At 45.4% G+C, this 16639-nt stretch overlaps 1 protein-coding gene across 5 annotated transcripts in view; it reads left to right on the top strand.

Moving 5' to 3' along the window:
* Positions 1 to 526: 526 nt before the first annotated feature.
* KIAA0040 (KIAA0040 ortholog) overlaps positions 527 to 16639 on the top strand; it is a 68248-nt gene continuing 52135 nt past the window's right edge. For 3 of the 5 annotated variants that reach the window (XM_077157075.1, XM_077157074.1, XM_077157076.1), the window contains exons 1-2: positions 692 to 879; positions 15263 to 15336. The gene's annotated coding sequence lies outside the window, so the exon portion shown is untranslated. Of the gene's footprint in view, positions 644 to 691; positions 880 to 9191; positions 9267 to 15262; positions 15337 to 16639 lie in introns of those variants that run through there. The other 2 variants (XM_077157077.1, XM_077157078.1) reach the window with 2 other exon arrangements.

Raw genomic sequence — 16639 nt, 5'->3', positions numbered from 1 at the left:
AACGACCTCAGTGAGCGATCGCAAAAAAAAAAAAAAAAAAAAAAAAAACTTCTGAGGTGTTGTGTGCACTGGACGGAGCCACATGACATTGACTAGAGGAACCCGTCATTTTGTCTGCCGGGTTAACACATTAGAGCCTTCCCCCAACCTGCCCCCGTGGTTCCCTCTCCAGCACCCCTTTCCGGGCTTCCAAGAAGTCTGCCCTGTTAGGCAGCACTTGGCCGATTGTACTTAAGCCGAGTCTCACGTCCCTGGGAACGTTCGTGCTTCTGTGCAAGAAACCGGGGACACGCTCCACAGGCCAGCAGCTGTGTCCTGAAGAAGGCGTTGCCGGGCACGGAGGGGGCACGAACACGTCGTGGCGGGGTTGGGGTGAGGGTGGGGGGGGTGTGTGACTGGCGGGAAGACGGGGGTGGGGAGGGCGCGCCTGCAGCGTGGGTGCCCAAAAAGTCCAAAGGCACTTTGGGTCGGTCTGCTGGGGCCGAGCGCAGGGAGCGGGAGGGCGAGCCCAGCCTGGTTCAGGAAGTTGTGTCTCTGACATCAGGGGCAGGACCGAGTTGGAGCGAAACCTCAAAAATGCGAGGCGTCAGCGAGCGGGAGGGCGCGGCACACGGAGGGCGCTCTTCCGGGCGGGGAGCCGCAGGTAAGCGCGCCCAGGAGCCGAGCGGACGCGGGGGCGGGCGCGGGGGCGGGGGCGGGGCGGGACGGCGACACCCACTGCCCCCTCCGCTGCGGATTTGGCTCCTGGTGGGAGGGGCAGGGGCCGGAGTAAAGAAACCTTGACCTTGCCCCTCAGACTGGGATTGGTGTCAGGCCAGGCAGCAGCCAGTAGATGGCTGGGCAACCGCGCCTGGAGAAAGCCCTCCGGTGAGCTGAGAGGTGAGTTTCAAAAGTTTCCTTGTTGTTGTTGGTTGTTTTGTTTTGTTTTGTTTTTAAGAATATTTTAAGCTGCCCTCTGTTGGAAAGGGGTTCCCCACTCCACTTGTTTCTTTAGAAGCATGAGATCAGTCACAGAGATAAAAGGGATCTAAGGATTTTTTTTCTTTCCTTTTTTTTTCCTTGAATAGCCTATCGCTCCTTTGTAACTTTGGTTTTAGTTGCTTTCTTTCTTTTCCGGTGGATTCTCATCAGTCGTACATCAGCCTCTGGGCTCCGTGCACATGGGTTCCTCGGGGTAGTGGGTGGAGTTCTCTTACTCCAGTTGACAACTGCCGTTAGGAGCGGTTTGAAAGGGACAGATGGACATTCTTTTCGCTACTGAAAAAGGCCTGAGACTTTCCAAAAAGCACCATGGGCTTAGATGCTTCTAAATCATTCTCGGTGAAGTCATATTTTCAACGGAGTTAAGCAAAACAAACTAGCCAAAACAAAAATATGGCCTGGAGCCAGGGATGGAGTGGGACCTGTCTGCTAGTCCCAGAGCCTCCGAGGCATTTGCTGTGGCACAGATTGCTTCCTAACTTCTTTGGCTCTTTAGACCTCACGCCATCCACAGGGGCCACAATAGGACCTGTTTCCCCAGCGTTTTTGAAGGTCCTCATGAAATACATTATGTAATAATAAACTATAGACGTTATCTAGAGGGAATGTTGGTCCTGCCTAACCGAAAGGGAAACTGAACCAAAGACAAACGCTTGCCCTAATTTAAGAGAAGGCAGGCAGCCAGTGTGCCGCGCGACCTGCAGCCTGTGTCACTGATTCTTTTGAATGAGGAAGCGGAGAAAAAGTGTGCTGACACGTCTTGGCAGTACCTCCATTCCAAAGTTGTTGTACTTCATTCACTCAGCTAAAATTCTTAAGACCTGAAGGTAATTTTAAGCAACCCTCATCTTGAAGTTCTGTAATGGGAGAGGCTTGAGCTTTAAAAAATAACATTGATGTGTCTTGTTTCTGATCCCTTTTACAAACGGTTTGCAAGTTCCACTTAGAGAATTCAACAAGGATCTTACCTGCCATTTAAGCTGATTCACTTCCATCAACTACCTGGTCTGATGTGCTTCCCTTCACCCAGTGTTGGGTGTGGAAGCAGCTACAAGGGAAAATATGATCGAGTCCTTCATTATGACTGATGTTCTGGACCCCGCCCCCATGCCAGATACAGTTTTAGGAAAGAGATGAATTGCAGATCAAATGTTTCTCCAGCCCCCGTACTTTGTCAATATTTGGGTTGTGGGATGAACTGAGGATGCTCTGCCCTTTTCCCTCAAGCCTAAACCCCAGAGAATAATGGACACTCAACAGGCTAAGTCATTGATTTACTCAAAGAGGGAGATACATCCATTTGTTTGGCATTTACTCTACCTTCTGCATGCCAGACAGTATGCCAGGTACTTGGAGATAGTACCTTCTTTTGAGGGGCCCAAATCTGATAAATAAGACAGCTACAGAAACAGATGACTGAAGCTCAGAATAATATGCATCCTGACAGTGGCTTCAAGACACTGAAGCAATCCAAAAGTAGGGGTGATAAACTCCCCCCAGAATTATCTGGTAAGTCTTCACCGCGAAAGTGTTAGTTGAGCAGGGTTGTGAAATTTGAGAGTTCCCAGGGAAAGGATATTCCAGGCAGAGGTAAGAGTACATGCAAAGTCGTGGGCAAGTTGGGGGAACTGCAAGTAATAGGGATTACGTGGCCATACTAAGAAGTGGAGCTGTCTCCTGTAGCAGTAGGAAGCTGTTTTTTTTAATTTTTAAACAGGGGCAGGGTGTGGTCAAACTTACGTTTGGAGAGAGAGCTAATGGCCAGTTTGAGGCTGGTTTGAAGAGATGGGAAGCAGATATAATGAGGACCTCAGCTAAAACAATGGCAGTGGAGTCTGAGGAAAAGGAATGGCTTTTAGTGGTATTTAGGAAGTAGAATAAAAGATACTTGGGAACTAAGTCAGTGTGATATGGGAGAAATTACTGGAACCTAGGTTGATTTAAAGTGTTGAGCTGGAAGGAAAAAGTAACATTGTTTTGTTATTAATGGAAATAGTATAAACAAAAGGAGGGGTAGTCTTAGGTAGCAGTTTGTAGAAGAAGGCAATTCATACCTTAGACACAAATTTGACATGCACTGGAGATATCCAAGTGGAGATATATGGTAGGCAGCAGGATACACAGATTTGGAGCTCAGGGAGAGGTGGAGACAGCTTCAATTTAACTGTTCCAGATGTTGTTCATGAACGCAGTGTTGTAAGCAGCTAAGGTAGCGTTGTAGCACTATCAGTGAGACTGTGTTGATGCTGAAGAGTCTTGGATTTGTCGTTAGTGGCCTACAGGTGTTCTTGTGACTTTCAGAAGACTCTAGACTCTAAAGGCTTCCCCAGGATTTCTTGCAGTCTAATATCTAAAATGGTGCAGAGACTCCTGAGCTAACGGAACATAGCTAGTACAAAAACATTTAACTAAAAGAGGGAATCCCCAGGAAACCTTAAAGTCAAGATTCACTCCCCCAAAAGTGAACCCTAAGGTAACCAATGGACTACAGTATAATTATAATAATGCTGGTTCATCAATTATAATAAATATGCCACTCTAATAATGCAAAATGTTAATAATGGGGAAAACTGAGATGGAAAATATGGGACCTGTACTTTCTGTATAACTTTTTTTGTAAACTTACAACAGCTCTAAAAAATACTCCCATTCCCCATGTGAAGAATGAATACTTCAGTTCTGTTGTAAGATCTGTCAAGACTTCTCCAGAACTCAGATCCCAAGTCTTTAATTACTGCACCTGTGTGGGAGAACCCTGCTTTCATTAAAATGAGGATGGCTTCCTTACTACCTCCAGAAGCTCCCCCTGGGGGTGTTTTCCTTCTTCATCTCCAAAGGTCTCTGGTTGCGTGGGCTCTTGTGGCTCTAAAACTTCTTCCAAAATGATTCTCTCTTAAAGGGCTCCAGTAAGCAACCCAACCTTGAATGGGTGGAGACTCATCTTCATGGAACCCATCTAATCACAAGTTATCACCCACAATTGGGTGGGTCACATTTCCATGGAAACAATCACAAAGCTCCCGCCCAGCAATACTGAATGAGAGTTAAAGGATATGGCTTTTCTGGGGCCCACAACAGATTCAAACTGGCACAGTGTCTATCTGATCATTTTTTTTTTTTGGTAGTAATGCAAATGTTCCAAAAATAATTGTGATGATAATTGCACAACTAAGTAATGATACTGTGAGATATTGATTGTATAATTTGGATAATGCATATGATAAGTGACTATATCTCAATAAAATCTGTGCACACACACACAAAAAAAAGTCACCTTCCATCATATCAATGATGGGTATCTATTCTGGCCTCTTCCCTTCTCACTCCTTAGCTAATGTGTGGTCAGAACCCAAGGAAGGGAGTGCTCCAAGAATGTTTACACTGGCTACGTGCTTCCCACGGCTTCAGGGAGTTTGTGGGCACTGAAAGCCAGCCACTATTCTTGTTCGGCTAGGCCCCACAAGCAGTCACCCTAAGGGGATGTTTTGTTTCTAATTCTCACCAAGGTGCTAGTTAAATCAGTAAAGGCCTTGAATCTAAGCACTGGTTGATGCCTAGATGTATTGTTGATCCTCCCCTGTTCCAACATGGGTAGCCTAATATATTCCAACCCAGTGAAGCTTGAATTTCATGCCAACATCAAAACTTCTAAGTGAACAGACTTCTAATAGGGGCAGTCAGTTGATAAAGAAAAGGAAGTAACCACAGATTCAGAAAGGTACTTTAGAGATGAGCCAGCCCCACTCCCTCATCTCACAGATGAGCAAACTAAGGTTCAGGGAGGTGAAGTGTATGCCGGGGCCACAGGCCTGGATGGAGGGGCCAGAATCCAAGCTCCATCTCCCTCTGTTCTAGAAGAGCTGATACTGTCTGGGGTCTCAGTCAGCTGGACCTCAAATGCTAACAGAGTTATGTACTGGTTTGAATCTGTGATGGACCCCAGAAAAGCCATGTCCTTTAACCCTCATTCAATATTGCTGGGTGGGAGCATTTTGATTGTTTTCATGGAGATGTGACCCACCCAATTATGGGTGGTAACTTTTGTTCAGATAGCTTCCATGGAGTTGTGACTCCACCCATTAATCCTTTAAAAGAGGAAACATTTTGGAGAGATTCCCTTTTGTAGAGCCAGGAGAAAGCCAGCAGATGCCGCCATGTTCGCCGTGTGCTTTTCCAGCTGAGAGAGAAACGACCCATGTCATCTGCCTTCTTAAACCAAGGTATCTTTCCCTGGATGCCTTAAGTTGGACATTTCCATAGACTTGTTTTAATTTGAATATTTTCTTATCCTTAGAATTGTAAACTAGCAACTTATCAAATCCCCCTTTTTAAAAGCCATTCCATTTCTGGTATATTGCATTCCAGCAACTAGCAAACTAGAACAAGGTAAAATGGAAAAGGCTATGCACTTGAAGGCCATAGGAGCTTCTGGGGAAAAGTAGGAGCAACCCCTGGAGAGATGTGGGCAGATCTCAACCTTTAAATCAGCCTCCACACCATAACTCCAGTCTTCAAACTTTTCTCAAAGCAGAGTTCCCAAGTACCTCGCAAGAAGGGAAACCACATCAGGTGCCCTTCATTAGCTAAATCCCTTTTAGCGTGTCGTTAAAGTTGTCATGAAACTGTTTTGTCTCAGATTTAAGAATGTGTGTTGGAGACCAGTGAACAAGTCAGCACTGCACATCGAATATTGATCCATAACGTACCAATCGATGAGAAAGGCTCCAAGTAAAAAATAGGAGCTCATCATCAGACTTCTCACAGGCACAGTCAGAGAGAAAAGACTGTGACAAGAGCAGACTTTTTTCCTCTCCTAAAAGGAAAATCTACAGCAAATTCTTTGAAGGGCAGTCCCCAGGGCCACAGCCCTGCTCAGGTTTCTGACTTTTTCTCTTCATCAATTTGAGTTATCAGAACAGAGCATCAACTGGGGACGTGAATGAACATTTAGTAGAGACTGGGAAAGGGTAGCTAGGTTCCCAAATGAACCTCACATGGACACGAGATCGCTTTTTCAGGGCAACTCCCAAGGGACCGCAGCAGTGTCCAAACCAAATCCATGCCTCTGGGAAGAGACTTGCTCCCACGACTGTAACCAAGTTGTTCCACGGCCTTTGCTGCTAAGAAACACAAGAAAACCTAACCATTACTTTAGTTCTTAGACAAAATGGAAGGGGTCAAAAAAATGTGTTTGTAAGCCACTAACTACAGACTTAACACTCATTTTTAATTGTCTATAACTTCCTCTTCTTAGGATGTTTTACAGTTAACTTTTCTTCTACTTAACTACATCCCCAATTCCAAGCCAGAAATGCTTAAAGAAAGCCCACCAGCAATTTCTTTTAGTTTTCCAGGCAAAACATCAAAGAAAGTTGACAGAAGAGAAACATTTGTGAATAATGACAATAAGGATAGCTGCACGGTATAATGCTTTTAGTCTCAAATTGTTCTGAGGGAAATAATCTGGGGGCGCACAGGTTTGGAGATGGGTGTAAGCGATTGGGAGTTGGCAGCTGAAAAGAGGCACTGGAAAATGGGAAGCTCGCTTAGCTTTAGTATTATGGAACCAAATGACACACAGGGGACATGCTGTTTCTTAACCTAAATGACATGAGACAGTGGCCACAGGAAATAAGAGAAAAGAATGCAGCACTGTGAGTCAGGACCTGACTTATTCCCTCCCCAACCCCAATAAGATACTGAGTCTGTGCCCTTCTATGGAGGGTTTCTAATCTTAGATTTTTGTGCAGCTCCACCAGTTGGGATAAAATGCCGGTTTTCTAAAGCCCCTTTGCACATGGTCATCATATTCCCAAAATGCTGGCTGTAGCCCAGAAGCTCCAGGCAGCCATTCTTATGCACTGGCCTGAAACCACCCAGGAGTCAACACAGGGTCAAAATGACCTCCCTCGTGGCTAGTAGAAACAAATGTCTGTCCAACCTTTCTTCATTCCCTTGGATTTCCAGCATGCATGCTAAACACTTAATAACTGTTTATCAAATGTGATCTAAGAATTGGGAGCATATGAAACTGACAAGCGTTGCTGCTGCCCACCCCCGCCCCACCAGGTTGCTTTGTGGGCACATCAAAATTTGTTATCGAACTAGAGAGAAGTGGCAAAGTTGAAAGAGCGCAGCTCTCGTCATCCCAGCTCTGCAGACCTGCTCTATATATCAAGTCTTTCTTATAAATGACTGGTGGCTTCTGTCCTCTCCTCAATTTCCCCACCTTCCACTCTTGACCTGACACACTCCCTCCTGCCCAAGGCCCACAATCTGCTGAGTAGCAATTGCCAGCGCACCCCAGGAGTGGCCTAGATTAAAACCTCCAGACTCATTACATGGGTGACCCACACCATTCCATAATGAAACCACCACTGGGAAAGGGGAGCACTTTTGCATGCCGCACACCCAGGCATAACCTATTCAGAGCTCCCCTAGTTTCCAAATTAAAACTCAGATCCTGCCCTGTGGGATATTTGAACATGGCCCAAAGCTTCCACTGGTTCAGGAGGAAAAAAAGCAACAATTTTCCCGGCAGCTTAGGATACTTGCTGACTTCCAACTACCACGCGTTTCATAGTTTTACACCAGGACATGACTGACCCCTCTTAGAAAAGAGCTGGTTTTACTGTGTTTTCAATGGACAGGTGACACAGATTTGCTTAGCCATGGAAAAAATATCTTTTTTACAGACAGAGGTACTGCAACCACTCTCCCCTCCCCAAACACACACTGTCTGGAACAAGGAAAGGAGACACAGTCACAGTCACAGAGCTTGTGCTCCTGGGGGAAGAAGGTCTGATGCTCCTGACCAATATTTTCCAGGAATAAGATTTTCCTGGTTTAAAAATATTCCTCCAAGGTGGGGCCTGAGGATGAGGGGAGAAAATACTTAAGCCACTCAGTGTGTGGGCATTCAACATTTGTTATTGGAATGAATGAGTACATTTACAATAAACAGATGATTGAAAACATTTTATGCTTCTTAAATGATTAATAATGGGAACTATGCCATTCCTTTCTATTTACCAACTATTAGCGTTAAAGAAATTTTGCATTATCTCTGCCCACATTTCTGTCAAGATATTTATAAATTCACTTCCTTTGTGGCAGGTAATATGCATTTTAGGTGGCATACTATCCCATGCTCGGTCCCTTATTTGATGCCTTTGATCATTTGCTTTAATGAAAGACACTGAATCCTGCCTCTTATTTCTTAGAAGTGCAGAGTTGTTTGGGATATTAGATAATGGAGGCAAACTAAAATTAAAATATATGGCATATTGTGAGGCGTGCCAGGCTTTGCATTAAATACTTTACCTACATCAACCATTTAACCCTCATGATAAGTCAACAAGACAGGTGCTTTGTCTGTGAGCTCTGATCCAGTGTCCATATCCAGAGATGACTAAGAGGCTCTATACCTCAGAAGTGTAAAGTCTATTAGGCAAACAGATAGGTAAAGAATTCATTATAACACAGCGTAACAAATGCTAGATAACTGTAATGACAGGGACTCGTGGGACCCAGAGGAAGCATACTTAGTCCAGCTCTAGGCAATAGACATCCTAGAGGAGATGAAAGCTCAGTCTCTATTATTTTATTAATAAACGTGACCCTAGGTAAAGTTTGACCCTCCACAGTCACCATTGGCGCCACAACCTCCAGCTCTAGGCAATAGGCATCCTAGAGGAGATGAAAGCTCAGTCTCTATTATTTTATTAATAAACGTGACCCTAGGTAAAGTTTGACCCTCCACAGTCACCATTGGCGCCACAACCTCATCATTTTATTCCATTCCCAGTGCCCAGTATCTGGGACATAGTAGTTGCTCATTAACTATCAGTTAACCGACACGTGCTTTTGCAGATGGAACTCCCAGCCCCTTTCACATCGTTACGGAATGATTTCAATTCATGGGTTTTCTCGAAACAAATTAAGGGATCTGGGGGACGGAGATGAGAATAGGCCTAGGATGGCTTTTGTTTTTCTCTCTGCCTCTGGACATGGTTCCATGTATAAGAGAAGGCAAGAGGAAAGGGGGGGGATGGGGAGTGAAGGGCAGGAAACCTCGCAAATGGCATTGAATAGAGGTCTTCCTGTGCCTGGGCAAGGAAACTCTTAGGGGTGCATGAGATCCTAATGAAGAAAATAAATAAACTGGTAAGCCACTTTCTAAAATTGTGATTTCTCCATTTCGTCTCAAGGTTGTATTGTTGCTGCAATGACTCCTAGCTTCTGGAGCTACACTATGCAATATCTAAGGCAATTCCTCTCAGTCGGTAGGTTCAAGAAGTCATAGCTTCATGGGAAGGTCTAGACTGGGAATTCTCACACTTCTTTTCCCAGTGATGGTCAGGGAAATCTGGAGGGCTGTCACTTACTTCAGTTAATCAGCTTTGGCTCCCCTGCAAAAGAATTGTAAAAACTTCCTAGGAAGGCTGGAAGCCTTGCTTTAGAAGGCAAAAGTTCCCCCAACGCAATTCTATGTTGCTTTCCAGAATGTCTCTTAAACATCTCTGTTTGCCCAACACTGTGCTAAGGACTGTGAGAAATAAAAAGAAAACAGGATGAGGCAGCACAGATCCCACTCTCAGGAAGACTGCAAGATCAGGGTGCGAGTCCTACCTGTCTCTGGTAGAGCTTTGAGAAAACAGCTTCTTCCCTGGGTTCAAGATCTATTCTAGGATCTCTGCACCCTGGGGCTACCCATCTCTTCACCCGTCTCCCAGACTCCAGACTGTGCTGCTCTGAACTTCCGTGACACCTGCTTCCTCCCTCCTCAGCTGGTTCTCCAGTTGTCTGATCAATTTACGTAAACCATATGCTGCTCTTGAGGGCTCCAACCCCAGGTGTCAAAGCTCAACTCACTTCATGGCTCTCCTGTTCCTAGGCCCCAGTCCTGGTCCCCCTACCCTGCCGCTCACCCCACCCCCAACCGCAGCACCTGGCCCTGCAGAGACCTGTGCAAAGCTTGTGCAGATTTTAGGACTCAGGGTACCGGTGATGAATGTAGGTGCCCTGGCCCTGGTAAGGTAATGCATAGCACTCATGTGGGCAAGCTTAACTCGGGTTCTTTTCCATCCCCCAAGACCATAATGAGTCAGTTAATCAGTCAACATGCATTTATCGAGCATCTAATATATGCCAAGACTGCACTAGATGCTGGGATATGTAGAGGAGAACACTCTCCAATAGCTTGCAGTCTAGTGGGAAAGTAGACATGAACAGCATCTGCACTGTCTGTAAATAATACTCTTTCCCACGTGGTTGAGGAGGTGAGGTGGTAGAAAGGAAAAGAAATTTTCAACTGTGATCATGTACAGCCCATGGTTCCAGAAAAAGCCTCCAGGCACCAAAACACCCCTGTCTGTCTAGGGCTGTACATGGGTTAGTCTTTCCACAGTGTTACAGAGCACACCTTGCCGGCTCTGCCTGCAACAACAGGAGTTGTCACCATGACCCTGTTTGCACACTTGAGCTCCTCACCATTGTATCAGGGCAGGGGTCACAAGTGCACATGGCTACCAGGGCCTGGCGGGTACAGCTCACATTTATTAAATGCTTCTTCTGTGTGAGGCACTGTTTTTACCCCATTACACAGATTATCTCACTGAGTTCCCACAACAATTCTATTAAAGTAGGGTTACAAATATGTGTGCATATGTACCTTTATATACTGAGGCACAGAGCTGTAAAGGATTTCTCCAAGGTCACGCAACTAGTGAGTGGAGGCTTTGCCCATGGCTGGTCTCCCTTAACAAGTAACGCAGGCGATGGGAGAGCATAGGGAAGACACAGTGGTGAGAATGGAAGAGCTGTGCAACCCTGTCTAACAGTTTGGTAGACCAAACCAAATCCGTTCACTGGCTATATCTGCATTGTGTGCTTCTCATTTTCAACCCCTGATTAGCAGGTGGGCTCTAGATTTGCCTCTTGAACTATGATCTCATTTGGCTTCCACAAGTCCTATGCTAAATGTTGACAGTGTTGCTACATGGTAGGTTAAGTGTGTGTGTGTGTGTGTGTGTGAAGGGGGGAGAGAGAAAGAGAGAGAGTTCTCTTTGAACTTAAGCCAATTGATTTGGGGTTTGATTACCTAGGACAGGTTTGGTTACTCAGTGACCTCAAACAGAAGTACATACAAAGGGATAAAACATGTGTGCGGCAGGAGGCAGAAAAGGCACTATCCACTCAAGTTTCCTTAACACAACAATCTGCCTTCATGGCCAAACACGAAAGCCTCCCCTGAAGATCCTTGAGCCCCGTTTATCAGTGGTCGCCCCACCCCCCACCCTCAGACATATTCTGGGCATTCAAGTCATAACACGCTAATGAGGCTCAGAGGAGAGAAATCTCCCCAGGAGCAGCCCTCCTCAGGACAGCAACCTTCAAGAATCCTCAGCATTTGGCATATCTGCTCACTGCCACGGTGATTAGAGCAGCTGACTGGGGGAAAGGCTGAGGTGGAAGATGCTAACAGTGGGAAGTTGAAATCTTCCAGACCTCAGCCAGAGCCTGGCCCACCTTGATTTGGTTCTTTCGCTGAGCCAGCTGTGCTTTCTTGAGCAGGATGGAATCCCCTTTCTTTCCCATCATCCCTGCCTTTAAACTTCCTGTTCACCCTGCAGATGCCAACTCAAATCAGATCCTCATTGAAGCTTTCCCTAGACCTTAGTGCTTTCTTAACCTTTTGTTTGAATTACCCTTGGGGCACTTAACTAGTCTTGGCTTATGGTGCTTCTCCTGTGCTTTTCCATTTCCTCCACACACAGAAATATAAATTCCTTGCACTCACAGACTATACCTTCAGTTCAATTTTGAATCTCTTACACAGACAGCTGGGAAGCTTACTCTTTCTCTTTAGGCAGCATTACCTTGAAAAATCTTAGAAAAAGGTTCTTTATGACCACAGCGTGCACTCAATAATTGTGTATTGAGTAAATTGTCTGCTGTTAAATTGCAGAGAACTGAGATGGCAGCTTGTGACTTCTTCAGCTTCAATTGTGTGAACTAGCCAGGCCTGGAGAAGGAAGAAAAAAGTTGGCAATCCAGGGAGTTCCTCCATCTGAGACAAAACAGGAAAAGCTTTTTGCTGTAATAAAAGTGAGGTAGTGAGACACTGAGGGCCGCACACACATGTACTACTCTATTCAGTATGCTTGGTAACTGGAATTGCCAAATGAAATTATGCCAATGCATGGACACAGAAATGTCAGGAACATAACCAATTAGGTCTTTCCAACTTGAGGAAAGTTGACAGTCTAACTTTCAAGTGATATAATCTTAATATTCAAGATGGTGCCCCAACAGGACAAGGCAAGTCTTCATTTGAGACCAACAATCTTTGGGAGTCAGGTCTTGACTGCTCTCATCTCCTTTTTGGTACTGGTAGCCTCACTGAAGATTCTAAAGCAACTGGTCACCAAAGGAAGCCCCCATGGTATGCCTGGACCCTGGAATGCCCAGGAATATTTGGCTTTCATCTGAACACACTGCTCAGGCTGAAAGAGTTCTCCAAACTCCAAATATTGAAATTCCAATTGGTGGATAATTTTTTTCCTGAGAATCTTCTAGTTGGCGATAATGTTGTGTATGAATCTAGAAGCCAGCATCGCAGAGTGGAGCAAGCACTGAATATTTAGGTAGAAGAATTGCCTTAGAGTTGCCACACGGTCTCTTATTAGCTATGAAACCTTGGGAAAGTCATTCCATTTCAGTGTGCCTCAGTTTCCTAATCTTATAAGTGTTCATTAATTCAGCAAATATTTTCCAAGAGAAAAACATATCCCAGATTTTAGGGACACAGTGATGAGTAACAGATTTCATCTAGAAAGGAAAAAAGATGATTAAGTAAACAACTGCCATAAAGCAGATTAAGGATTTGGTAAAAGTGTAAGTACAGAGCTGGGGTACAGAGTAGGGGCCCTAATCTTTAATGGGGTCAAGAATGGTTTCCTAAGGGGAATGATGTCTCAGGGAAGACTTAAGGGATGAGTAGAAATAAGAAGACTGGTGATGGTAGGGTCAGGGAGAGTATAGGTTCCAGATAGAGAACTTGTGTGAGTCCCCAAAGCAAGTGAGGGCCACAAATCTCACAGAGTTTAAGGACTAGAAGCTTTGTAACTGGTTGCTGTTGTTTGTTCCACTTCTTGTTTCTTATTAGGAGTTAGTGTAGTGAAGAGAACATCACACTGGGAAACTGGAAAATTAGAACCTCATCTTCCCTTGACGAGCTTTGTAATTTCGAGCAAGATGCTCAACCTTTCTGCTCTTCAATTTCTTCATCTGTGAAACAGGGCACAAAATCCTTCCCCTCCCCTCGTTACAGTGGATTGAATAAAAAATTGTTTGCAGGGGAATTTTTAAAATTAAAATGACTTATAAATGCAGGGTCTGTGATGTGATTTTCCCTAACATAAATAAGCACAGGCCTGTTTGGGCATCCATTCAAAGAATAGATAGGTGATTGCATCACTGTTTCTATCCCCTACTGCCTCATTCCCAAGGGATCATAAGATAAATAGTAGTTTCTTTTGGGTTGGTTTGGTGATATTTCATTTTGGTTCATAATCCGATTTTGTGTAAGGGGAAAAGCATGCTATTAATAAAAGTTAGGGTTTTTTTTAATTGTAATATCTGTGATTACTGAGCTGGGCTGGTTAGGGCAGACTGCCAGTAAGCCCAGGAGTGGGAATTGAATCCTGCATAATACTGAGCTTTGGCCAAGGCATGCTTGCAGTTACAAGAGGGATCAGGGAAGAGAATATGGCCACTTAAGCACTGATGCTATTAGATCCTCCCTGCTCACCATTTCAGGGGTTCTCTGGGGCCCATCACACTATATCTACCTTAGAATCTCAACGCCGTCTAATCTCACCCACCTTGCTCATATCACCCATTCCCACTTCTCTTCAGATGTGCTCCCTGCCAACCCAGCCCGCCAGTCTCTCTACCTTTCTCATCCTACCCAGCCCACCCCCACAAGAGTGTCCAGCCTCTGCATGGGATAACATCCAGCACAGGGGTCAGCAGAGCCGCCACCTCCTTCATGTTTTATCTCCCTTAAAACTGCGGCCAACATTGATTTCTCTCTCTTCGAATAGCTCATTCATTTGGCACTTCCTAATATTTAGTTTAGCACTTAATTACTATTTTTTTTTTTTGAAAAGTAAATTTTGCAGAGCAGTTTTCATCTCCAAAGAACTCTCATTTATCCTGTTATTTGACTCTGAGCAAAACTGGGTGGTGAGTGAAGTTTGGCATTATTATTTTCTTCCCATCTTATAGATGAGGAGCTTGAGGCTTGGGAAGTTTGGCGACTTGCCCTATCACCTAGCTTAGGCATAGCTGAGCAGACTCATGCCGTTCGGAACTCTTTTTGAACAGGAACAAGTCCACATGCTGCTTTTCCCGCCCCCACCCCCCTTCAGCACCACATAGATCACCTAGTACTTAAGTAACACGTCTTTAAATGAAATCTATATGCAAGCACAGGAAAAATCATTCGAATGGCATATCTTATTGAGACAAAGAGTTATCAGTGCCATTACCCCTTCATGTGTAAAGAACAGCATGCTCACAGTGTTATTTTTATTATAGCGACTCAGTAAACAACTGATGGGAGACTTGCACACATACTAGAAAACCCCCTCCCCTGCCCTGAGCTGGGGGAGGGATCAGTCCAAAGGCAGCAGCACCGGCAGATTCCACCCCCTCCTTCACAGCAATGGCCCACCGCCTCCTGGCAATGGCTGGAATGTGCACATCAGAACTTGCTCGCAGGGTGGACACACTTGGCCAGCCCTTGGAAACCTGGGGTCATTTGGGCACACGGAGGTAGCCAGCACAGAGCAGGCCTCAGTCCCACCGCTCAGGTCGGGGTGTGTGCATCGTCCCTGCTGGAGGAAAAGGCTGGAAGATCTCTGAGCATGAGAATGAACTTCCCAAGAATTTCCAGCTACCTTGACTGCCTGGCAAACTGAGAAGGAGCGGAGTATTCTGCCATGCCCTTACATCTCTCTGGAATAGGTATTAATTATGACTTTAAATATTTGTACAGCTCCTGACAGCCTAGAAGCACATTCACGTGCAGTATCTGCCTTGATCAGGAACACTGGAAGGCAGATGTGGACTTGCAGCTGTTGCTTCGTTTGCCTTCTAAAGTAGCGTGCGTGCTGAAACATTCGAACTAGTACCTGGTCTCCCTTCTAGCCCTGCCCCCAGCTTCCCTCCATAGAGGCAACACATACTGTCATTTTCTTGTGTGTTCTTGCAGATTTCTCCCATACTGGAGATGACCCCAAAGAACCCCAAAGAAGCTGAATGACCTTCCTGGAGGACGCACACTGGGTAAGTTATGAGGTCATGAGGATTTGGATTGCCTTCTCTCTCCCCATGGCCTGTGAGCTGCCCCTGCGGTTGTGGATTTCACACTGTCTTTTAGCCAAGAATACAGCTCATAGGAAAATTGGCAAGAGAATAACACAAATAAAACTAGATGAAAGCCTAAGCTAGAGGAGGAGGCCTGGAGCCTAGCAGGCTCTCTCCATTGAGGAGCATCACTTGGAAACCACTGCCTTCCTCCTTCCGGCATGACAAGGACATTCACTCCTCTTGCTGCTCCAAACCACTTGCGTCCCTAGGACCCTTTCCTACCTTCTAACTGGCAGGGGCAGGGCCACACATTCAAACCATTTTGCTCTATTAAAGCCTTTCCACCCAGTGGCCTGTTCCTTCAGTATTCTACCAGTTAGTCTGATTTAAAAAAAAAGTGTACCCGGGTTCGTTTGGCAGTGCCTGCCCATGCAAAAAAAAAAAAAACAACAACAACCTTTAAAATAAAATGTAATTCTGCTAAGGAGAGATAAAGCGTGGGCACCTCACTTTGCAGCCCAGCCTTGAGGCACCGCTGTGGAGAGCAGGAAGATAAGGTCTGAGTTCCTGGCCTCTCCCATCATCCCACCCAAGTGCTTTCCAGAAAGCCTTCCCTGAACCTTTGAGGTCTCCAGGCATGGAGTGAGGGTAATGATCTGAGGAAGGGTATGGGGGGTATGGGTGTGGGGAGAGCACACACACAACATCTAAGGGGCAGCTCCCCTGCCATCCCCTGCTTAAGTAGTTTCTTCTCCATCCTTACTTACAAATCACATATTTGCAATTACCTACAGCCTGTTTGTGGAAAGGCAGTGCAGAGATGGAGAGGAGGTATTTGGGGTCGAGGGCATGTACACCTGTGGGATCAGGGGTGGGGTGAAACCAGTGAGAGTTCAAAATTTTCTCTATAAGAGGAGCTTAGGGGCAGTAATCTATTTACAGAAGCGTCTCAAGTTGCATTTGATGAAATGGAGAAAATATCATCTGTATCCAAGAAAGAGGGTGCTGAGACAGAATATCCTATTTGCCTGGCAAAGGATAGGTGCTCAATAAATTTTTCGTCATACTCCTATATGTCCTCTGCATTCACCAACAATTATTTGTCAAAACTGCCAAAAAGAAATTGCCATACAGCGTCAAGGAGGCAGATGGAAACCCGAGCAGATAAGAACTGAAGGTCTGTCCTTCGGCAACATGAATTTTTCACAGCCCACCCTCTGGGGTGAAGCCTGCAGCCAGCCCAGAACCGGGTGAATCTGAAATATTCCGCATCGTACAT

The sequence above is a fragment of the Tamandua tetradactyla genome, chromosome 4 (assembly GCF_023851605.1).
Source record: "Tamandua tetradactyla isolate mTamTet1 chromosome 4, mTamTet1.pri, whole genome shotgun sequence".
Taxonomy (NCBI): Eukaryota; Metazoa; Chordata; class Mammalia; order Pilosa; family Myrmecophagidae; genus Tamandua; species Tamandua tetradactyla.
The sequence above is the reverse complement of the archived record's forward strand: the minus strand, read 5'-3'. Positions and strand labels throughout refer to the sequence as shown.